Raw genomic sequence first — 8,860 nt, 5'->3', positions numbered from 1 at the left:
AAAGCAACTGTATGCAACTTCAGAGAAATCAATCCATTTTACTAGCACACAAGCTATACACAAAAAGCATCACCTCCATAGAAGAAGCCTAACTAAGCAGGCAAAGCACCTATTTTGTTTCAAGCGGAGTATACAGACTTTGGTTGTAGTCCATACTTACCAGCTTCTTTGTGTTTTCCTTTATCATTAACTTAAAAAAGAAAACCATAAGCCTTAACCTAAACTATTGCCCCCAGTTTGGATGCTCCTTTGAAGGACTTCAGAATGAAGCATTCTCTGCTTCAGAGTGAAGCCTCCTCCCGTTCTTCCTACACAATTAGTTTGGAACAAAATGGATGCATTTCATTGTCACCTCCAAGCTCTGCACAGAGACACTGAAATACTGAATCCCTTGCAATCAGCATAGCTCTGCATCTCCAAGAAGAATCCTAGACTTCAGTTTGGGCACTTCCCTTGAGGGTGACTGAGACATACATCCTCATAAAATGAAGCCAATGTAAAAATGTTACACTGATACACACACAGAGTAATATCACTTTGTGTTTGTCAGAAAAAAAGGAATTAAAAATGTGCAGATAGTACAGAGAAAAAGATGCTGTTCATATGGATATAAGGGCATAATTTGAATCAGCAGCTCTGTAAGTGGAAGTAAACAGGCTCACACTGAACTCATATCTTAGAATTACACTGCAGATACAGCTCGTACTCCAGTTTAAAACTAAGCCACAGTTGATCCCTTTTCTGAAGGCTTGCAATGGATCAAAGCTATAGAAACAGCAGTAAAGGCTGGTAGTGGGGAGGAGAAATGTTTCTATGTCCCCACCCCAAAAGGCAGCGCTTGAGGCTGCTGCCCCGGTCACAGCTCCCCCCTCATTCCAAGTACTATACTGGCTTTAGGTACCCTAAGGAAGTCATAATATGGTTTACATCAGGCTTGTCCAACATACGGCCCGTGGGCCGCCACGTGGCGCCCACCAAGCCATTTTCTGAGGCCCGAGCTGCTGCAATGGGAAATGAAAGTAAACACTGTTTACTTTTGTTCCCACCCCTTGTCCCTCCCCCAGCGCCTCAGCAGTTTCCTAATGTGGGGGGGGGGGGCTTTGGCCAGCCCACTTGGTGATAAAAAGTTCATGATCTGGCCCCACATTCAAAAAGGTTGGAAATCCCTGGTTTACAGCCTTGCTCTGGTAACAAATGCATCACTATAAAATAATACTGATACAAATTGATACATTGTAGCTGATACACTTGCATGCTCCTGTGGTAATATAAGGCTGCGTCTACAGGACAGCCTGACTGTGCAGTTATTACTGTGTAGTCATTTAGTACTTGCATAGCCAAGAACTAAATAGCATCGCTGTATGGCTTCTGAGCCATACTAACTGCTCCGTAACTTGTTACTGCTGAGCAGTAGTGTCACATCATGGTTCCTGCCCCACAACGCTACTACGCAGTACTAACAAGCTACTGCACAGTAAGTGTCTCATGTAGATGCAGCCAAAATGTAGCAAAACCATGCATCTTAAATCCTGCTTCAGTCATGGTTAAAATCACAGCAATTTAACTCAGTTGCATCACTACAGGAGTATAAAGATGTAACATTGGAAGAGCAAGTGCTCATAAAGGGGTTAAAGGTACAATTGGCTATGAGCTTTTACCAGAGTACATTAGCAGTGTAGCTTGAACTGCAATTTAGTGACCAGCTATCAAGTCTGCCAGAGGAATTTACTATTATTAAAAGCACTGAACACATCAGATTGCTCATCTGCATACTCTTTTAAACACTATCATTTTTTTCCACAGCATCATTCAACTGACAACTTAATTTTCATCAAGAACAGAAGATTTTGTGTGAATATGCTGCAAGGTGGCTAGAGGCAAAGGAGTAGGCATCTGTCTGCAGAAAAAGGAGATCCACTCAGTGCCAAACACTGTAATTCAGGCCAACCCAGTGTACAACTGGGCACTGCAAGTAGGACATCATTCAATTCAGAAAGCAGTACCAAGAACTGACTAAAGATCAGAGTTGATTTCCTTCTGGGAAAGATGCAAGAAACATTGCCAACTTCTGCAATTTGTTGCCAGTGACAATGTCATGATGACTGAAATGTCATGCAATGTCATGACTGAAAACTCCCATGGCCATGTGATTCAGTCCTATCTAATGGAAGGAGTCACCTGGTTGGCTCAACTTCTCCAAAAGGCAGTGAAGTAGGAAAGGCAACCAATCATAATGGCTGCTTTTGAAGGCAGAGCTCTCCTTTTCTGCCTTTAACATCTTTTTCAATGACCTGGATGAGGGAGTGAAAAGCGCAATAATTAAGTTTGCAGCTGACACCAAGCTGTGGGGACAAGCGGGCATATCTGAGGACAGGACAAGGATGACTTTGGCAGGCTGGTCCTATGGGCTGAATGCAATCTGATGAGGTTCAATAGCTACAAGTGCTGGGTCCTTCATCTGGGAAGGATGAACCCTCAGCATACCTATATGATGTGTGCTGGTCCACTGGCTGGCAATGCATCCAAAAGGGACCTCAGGATGACAATTGACCAGAAAATGAATATGAGCCACCAGTGTGAGGAAGTCACCAACAGAGCAAACAGAACTCTAGCGTGCATCAGCCTATGTGTCACCAACCGATCCAGAGAGGTGCTCCTCCCCCTCTATTTGGCATTAGGCAGGCCACAGCTGGAGTACTTCAGGAAGGATGTGGACAAGTTCAAAAGGGTGCAGAGAAGGGCCACCCACATGATCAAGGGCCTGGGGGGGTAGGCCTTATGAGGAAAGACTTAAGGACCTGGGTTTGTTCAGTCTGAGTAAAAGAAGGCTGAGGGATGACTTGATAGCTGCCTACAACTATGTTAAAGGAGAACACCAGGATCTGGGAGAGCAACTTTTCAGAAAAGCACCCCTTGGGAAGACGAGGACCAATGGGCACAAGCTAGTTGGGAAAAAGTTTAGGTGAGACATATGGAAAAACTTCTTTTCCATACAGGTAACCAAAACCTGGAACGCACTTCTAGCAGAGGTGGTGCAATCGCCATCCCTAGCAGGCTTCAAGAGGAGGCTGGGCAAGCACCTCATTGAGCTCGCTTGAGCCTATTACCTCCTGCTCATGGCAGGGGATTTGACTTGATGATCTTACAGGTCCCTTCCAGTCCTTCTTTCTATGATTCTCCCCACAACTCACAAAAACATCTGAGTATGGAAAACAGCAGCCAATGCCATCTTCAGATGAGAAGGAAGTAGATAAAGCCTAGTGAAAGCTCTGCTGCTTCATCCTTTTTGATGAAGCAGTGGGTTAGCTCCTTTTTCATGCCTTGGAATTGTAGAGTGGAGGATATGAACTTCCAGACCTTCAGGAGGAGCAGGGATGTGCTAAGGACAGATCCAGAATTGGGGGTGCACAGAATTATTTGAAACACTAAAAGCCTCTGCACTGGCAGGCAGTAGTTTACTTAAGTTTGTACAATTTCATCTTGCTCAGTTCTTTGAGGGAAAGCTCCTGGACCACATATTGCCCAGGAATTTCTCAGTACCAAGGAGTCTGACAGAGGTCTGCTTCACTCCTGCTTGAACTCTAACTAAGGAACATTTTGTGGCACAGGCCTCTTCATAACAACCAGTTCCAGGTGGCTCTTGATAGAGCCTTTCGCAATATTGTTGGCAATGAACAAACATAAGCATAATCCAGAATGCCATATGCATATGAACAATCTGCTACTACCCACCCATGTTTCATTCATCCCCAAGGCACTGTCACATGAACTTGTTGGTCTCCCTTGAGACATCAAAACCAGGCAGTGGTAGCATCCACTAGCTCTGCTTACATCATGTCCTGAATCTTAGCCATCTCCACGGTTGCCAGCCTGAAACTTTTAGAGACAAAAAAAAGGACTCACTGCCTGTCTTCATTCTTCCTTTTGGGACTTAGAGATGTCACCTAATTTTCTGCAGTGAGTGGTTAAGGTAACAGTTTCACATGACTGCAGGTAACCTCGCATGATACCGCTATTGTCTGTGGCCTCCTTCTCACCCACCTTCCCAGAAAAGACAAAGCTTTTCCCCTCAATCAGCATGGAGAGTTTGTGACAAAAACACCCAGTTCCAGTCATGACTGAGGGGCTCACTAGCACGCGGATCTTTTGTGGGGGTGTCTGGTACCCACCCATGGTACCCAGAGTACATGCACATACTGAGCAGTGCTGAGCTATGAGGGCATCATGGTTTGAAATGTTGTTGACTGCTGAGACCCAACCCAAAACATGATCCTTTTGGCTTTGGACTAACATCACATGTAGTCTGTGCTATATGTAAGTAGGTACAAAAGTACTGCTTAAAAATATATTTATGGAGTGAGTACCTGGGCTAAAACTTGCAGCAGTTTCCAAAAACATAAAGATGCATCGCCTCTGGATGAACTAAGTCTATGAGTACCTGTGGTAATGTGCTGATATGCAAATGATTATAGGTATGTTTAATTCAAGGTCATTGTTTTCAAAATTTCCCCTTGCTTTCATGTGCTCAGGGAGAGAGGGTCTGACAGGAAAGAGTTGGGGTAGGGGGGGCTATCTGACCCCTCCAGATTTATTTTCCCTGCTGCAGTGGTGGGAAGGGGACAAAGACAAGGCAAACCTCCAATAATTTGATTCTATACCTGGAAAATGATAACAATTACAAATTTTCCACATATAGAATCTAATTTTTGGGGAACCATTTTATAAATCAGGGTCATCTTATATTTGAATAAATATATAGCATTATTTTTATGAAGTTGGTGCAGATCCTGGGACACAACATCAGATCAGGTTTAATTTTGCCTTAACTGTCTCTTGGTCACTGGGATCTGCAAGTCCCAGAGACTAAGATCAGTATCCGACTGTACTGACACATTCAGTTTCAGTTTCCTGTTGAACAAATTGATAATTTTTGCTTCCTTGATGTTCAATAATTTTTGGTGATAAACATGGAACAGGGTCAATTTTTGTTACATTTTTATTAACTACTTTATTTTGAAGTCATACTTTATTCCAAGACAGGTAAGAAGCATTTTTTCCTGCAGCACCATCATGGGCTTTCCTGCATGACTTGGTCCGTATTTCTGCAATATGCAAACCTTAAAGATCCTTTATTGAAGTTGTTCCTTTGAGTCTAGTATAAAAATATCTCTGGTCCTTTACATCAACTTCATGTATCCTTTTTCACACGTTTCTGTAACTTTAGGGATTATAGTCCTCATTGCCTTTAAACAAATGCCATTTAGTAGTGAGAGCTGCCCTTCAAGTGATAACACAAGCTGAAAATATGTGGTCCTTGCTACCTTATGCTAATAGCCTTCACTTATATTTTGCCATGTTTGCTTTTCAGCTGTAGCTCTGGAAGTCTCATTCTATTTTTCATTTGAAACCAGATACCAGTGTTCTGCACCACCAGCTCAAGGAAGCTAACACATGACCTAACTCTGTTGTTTTTTTATCTAGCTATACTTCTGTCAGATGCACTAGAAAGCATGCCCCTTACTATGTTTTTTCCAAGTGAATATTCAAATTTGCAAATTATATTTGCAGTGAGGGTGGAGGAAATAGCCTCCCTCTAAGAGGTTATTTGTCAGATCCTTTCGAGCAACAGCAGTAAGTGGCTTATCCACTGCTTCATTTTGCATTCTACCTTTTCTTCCCCCTCCCCTCCCCTCCCCTTCCCTCCCCTCCAAATACTGCCCTGAATTAACACCAAGTGCCTTCCTCTGGCAAAATATCTGTTCAGTTTGCATTAATACCGAATGCAAAAAGTTACTAGCCTCACGTTATGATCATGCTATTGTAAGAAGAATGTACCAGTACCTTCCTTGGAAGTGAATGTAGTCAGTATAATTTTCCACTTCTACTTTCATAGCTGCTCTAATTCTCCACTCACTTATATTTTCCTCAGAAGATGCACATTCCATGGCCATTAAACATCTTTCCACAGTAGTCCTGTCAGATTGCTGGTTTGAGCAGGTAGGTTAAATACACATTTCCCTTCATAGCTTATCATTCTAATGTAGCTTTGTATGACCTCTCCCTCCACACACACCTTTTTTATTCTTAAGACAGGTGATATGCTGCTGATAGGTCTGAAAATATACTAAGAATTGCCTCTGTGCCTTGATGTGTTAATATACATTAGGAAGAAGCTATTTCCTGTGTAACTATTTATTTAGCTTGGGCTTATCTTTGGAAAGAACCAATGTATTTTATTATTCCTTCCCCCCACAACCATCTATTTAGACGTTAACACCTACATGCCTTCAAGAGGTACAGCTCTTTTATCTCTTCTGTTTTGAGAATGCTCCAAGGAGACATCCTCAGACTTTTCCTCATCATGAGGGACCTGGGACTAACACCTGCAGCCCCCCCCCCAAAAAAAATCCCAGAAAACAAAACAGGTCTATACTTGCTTGATGAGGCTAATGGATACTTTTTAATCCAGGTCCTATTAAAAACATTGCATTGTTCACAATTTTTTATTTGCATTTAAAGTCCTAAGCTTTTTCAGTAAGAGCAAGAAAAATCATGACTGCAAACTCTGAATTTTACTGTGGATTTTCATTCAGGTCCAATGTCAGTTTCTGACCCAATACTAAATTATGCACCTACATTCAGCTTAGTGCAAGCATCCTTTTGCTTTTAGGCTGATCATTTCAATGCATTCTGCTCAGCACTGTTCATTTCTCTTATGAAATGTGCCTGTGACTTCATGGTGACTGCAGTGATCATCCTTTCTATCCATGCTTTGCACACTCTGATGGTGTGTGCGGACTCTTCAAGTGATGTAATCCATTGCAGTTCTTGCATATCTTTTTGGATTATCAGGTACTGCATGGCTTCTATGGTTTACTGTAGTGTACACAACTCCCTGTATTTTTGTTTGGAGACTCCCACTTTGAGGTCCATTTGCTTTTGTCCAAGGTCTGTTTTCCTGCATTGTCAATTCTCCCTTACATCCACTGTCAGAAGGCTGTCCATTGCCCTTAAGCTTAAGTTTAGATTTGGTGATTTCTTCTACTTAACCAATTCTGATTGCTTTGTCAAGGATTAAATTTAGGACAACAAACCAGGGCATGAATTAAGGAGGAGCTCAAGGGGACTCACCACCCCCATAAGAGACAAGAGCCCCCCGTAAGATCTGAAAAACCATAAACCGGGGTGGGGGTCTCCAATCAAATTGCTCCTTCCCTTAGGTGGAGTTGTTAATCAAGAAACTGTTAAATTTTTTTTATTTTGCAAATCCCTGTCCATCCGTCCCCCAGAGTCAAAGTATAATTCAAACCCTGCAAAAAAACCCCTCCATACATGAAGACTCAGGTAGAAATCACAATCTGGTCTGTTATAAGGAATTCAGCTGCCTGCCAAAAGTCACTAGATTGGCTCTTCTGCCTTCAGTGACAAAGTAAGTCACTGAAGGCAGACTCTAGCAAATTGTTCATCTATTTAAATTTCAGGGGGTTGGGGAATTGTATCAAGATTTCAGTGGTACAGTTTCCTAATCCAACTCCACTGCTAGATTTAATACAAAATAGAAGATGGTTTTCAAATGAGCAGCATATTCCTGTTGGGGTGGTTGAAGAAAAACAGCAAATTAATAGTACAATTGACAGAGGGCTCCAATAGTATCCAATAAGAACTGTGGACAGAAACAGTTTGTAGACAGCAAAGTAGTCCCATGCTGGATGGTTGGATGTGTGTGTAATGATAGTGCTCTAGTCACCATACTAACAAACCTACCTCCTGCAGGCTGACTCTCCTTTGCAGAACCAGTCTGAACATGAATAGTTTTGAAGATGGCATTGTTAGAATCAGTTCTGGAAACCAAAGGTGTTGGGTCACAGATGAGCATTACCAATATTCATGGCTTTATTCTGGTCCAACAATAATTACAGTTTTACTTACAGCTCTGGCTCCTGAAGAGATGAAGTTACATGGGGTCTTCTGGACCTCATCATTGTAAAGGAACAGATCAGAGAAGTCAAAACATCTTTAGACACAGAGGTATGTGTGTTTGGAGGACGTGGTGGGAGGTGGAAAAGAGGTAGTAGTAGTAGTAGGAGGGAGAGCTAGCCAAGCAAAAAATGCAAAAAAAGATGCACCTCCAGATTTGTGGGAGGAGGGGGAACAAACTACAAGTCATTCATTTGGATAGGGCTAGCCCACAATTTTTTGGGGCCCCCTGCAAGATGTAGTTATGGGGCCCCCTGATCCCTCCCCAGGGCTGGGGATGGGGCCAGCAATTCCTCCCCAGCTTGACTGGGAAGGAAACCAACATCCTGGTACACTGATGCGGGGGGAGGGGTGGTGGCTGGGCTATACTGCCAAATGTGGGAAGGGCTGTGGCCTCTCCGCCTGGCTGCGGGGACCCAGTATAGGATGGGCCAGCCCTGCATTTCGAACTGGCAGGACAGAGATTATTTCGGCCCTAGACCTACGTCCAGCTCCCAGCAGCAGAGGTTACATGCACAGGGACAGAGAGGGCAGATTTTGTCCATTCAATTCAGGATGATGGTGGAACCATCTTGAGAGGTGGGCAGGCTTGTTAGAAATATTACTGGGAATGCATAATGAATAGAGTGTTGTTAGAACTGCACAGTTTGTATCTCGTACCTGATAAGGAAAAAAAACACTACCAAGGATTCTTTGTGCTAAAGTATCACTCCCTTTTCCCTCTGGCAAATTTACTATCTTTTTCTTATACTCCCCCCAAGCCTCCCTCTGCTTTCTCATGTAGATTACAGAAGCTGTAATTCAAATGACTGTGTCCTTGAGAGAGAGAGGATTTCAACTTTTGGTGACCTAAGGGCTTTTCTGAGCATGCGTAATTAGCTAA

This window comes from Crocodylus siamensis, chromosome 1 (assembly GCF_052110815.1).
Source record: "Crocodylus siamensis isolate JL-2025a chromosome 1, ASM5211081v1, whole genome shotgun sequence".
Taxonomy (NCBI): Eukaryota; Metazoa; Chordata; order Crocodylia; family Crocodylidae; genus Crocodylus; species Crocodylus siamensis.
This window is presented reverse-complemented; position numbering follows the sequence as displayed.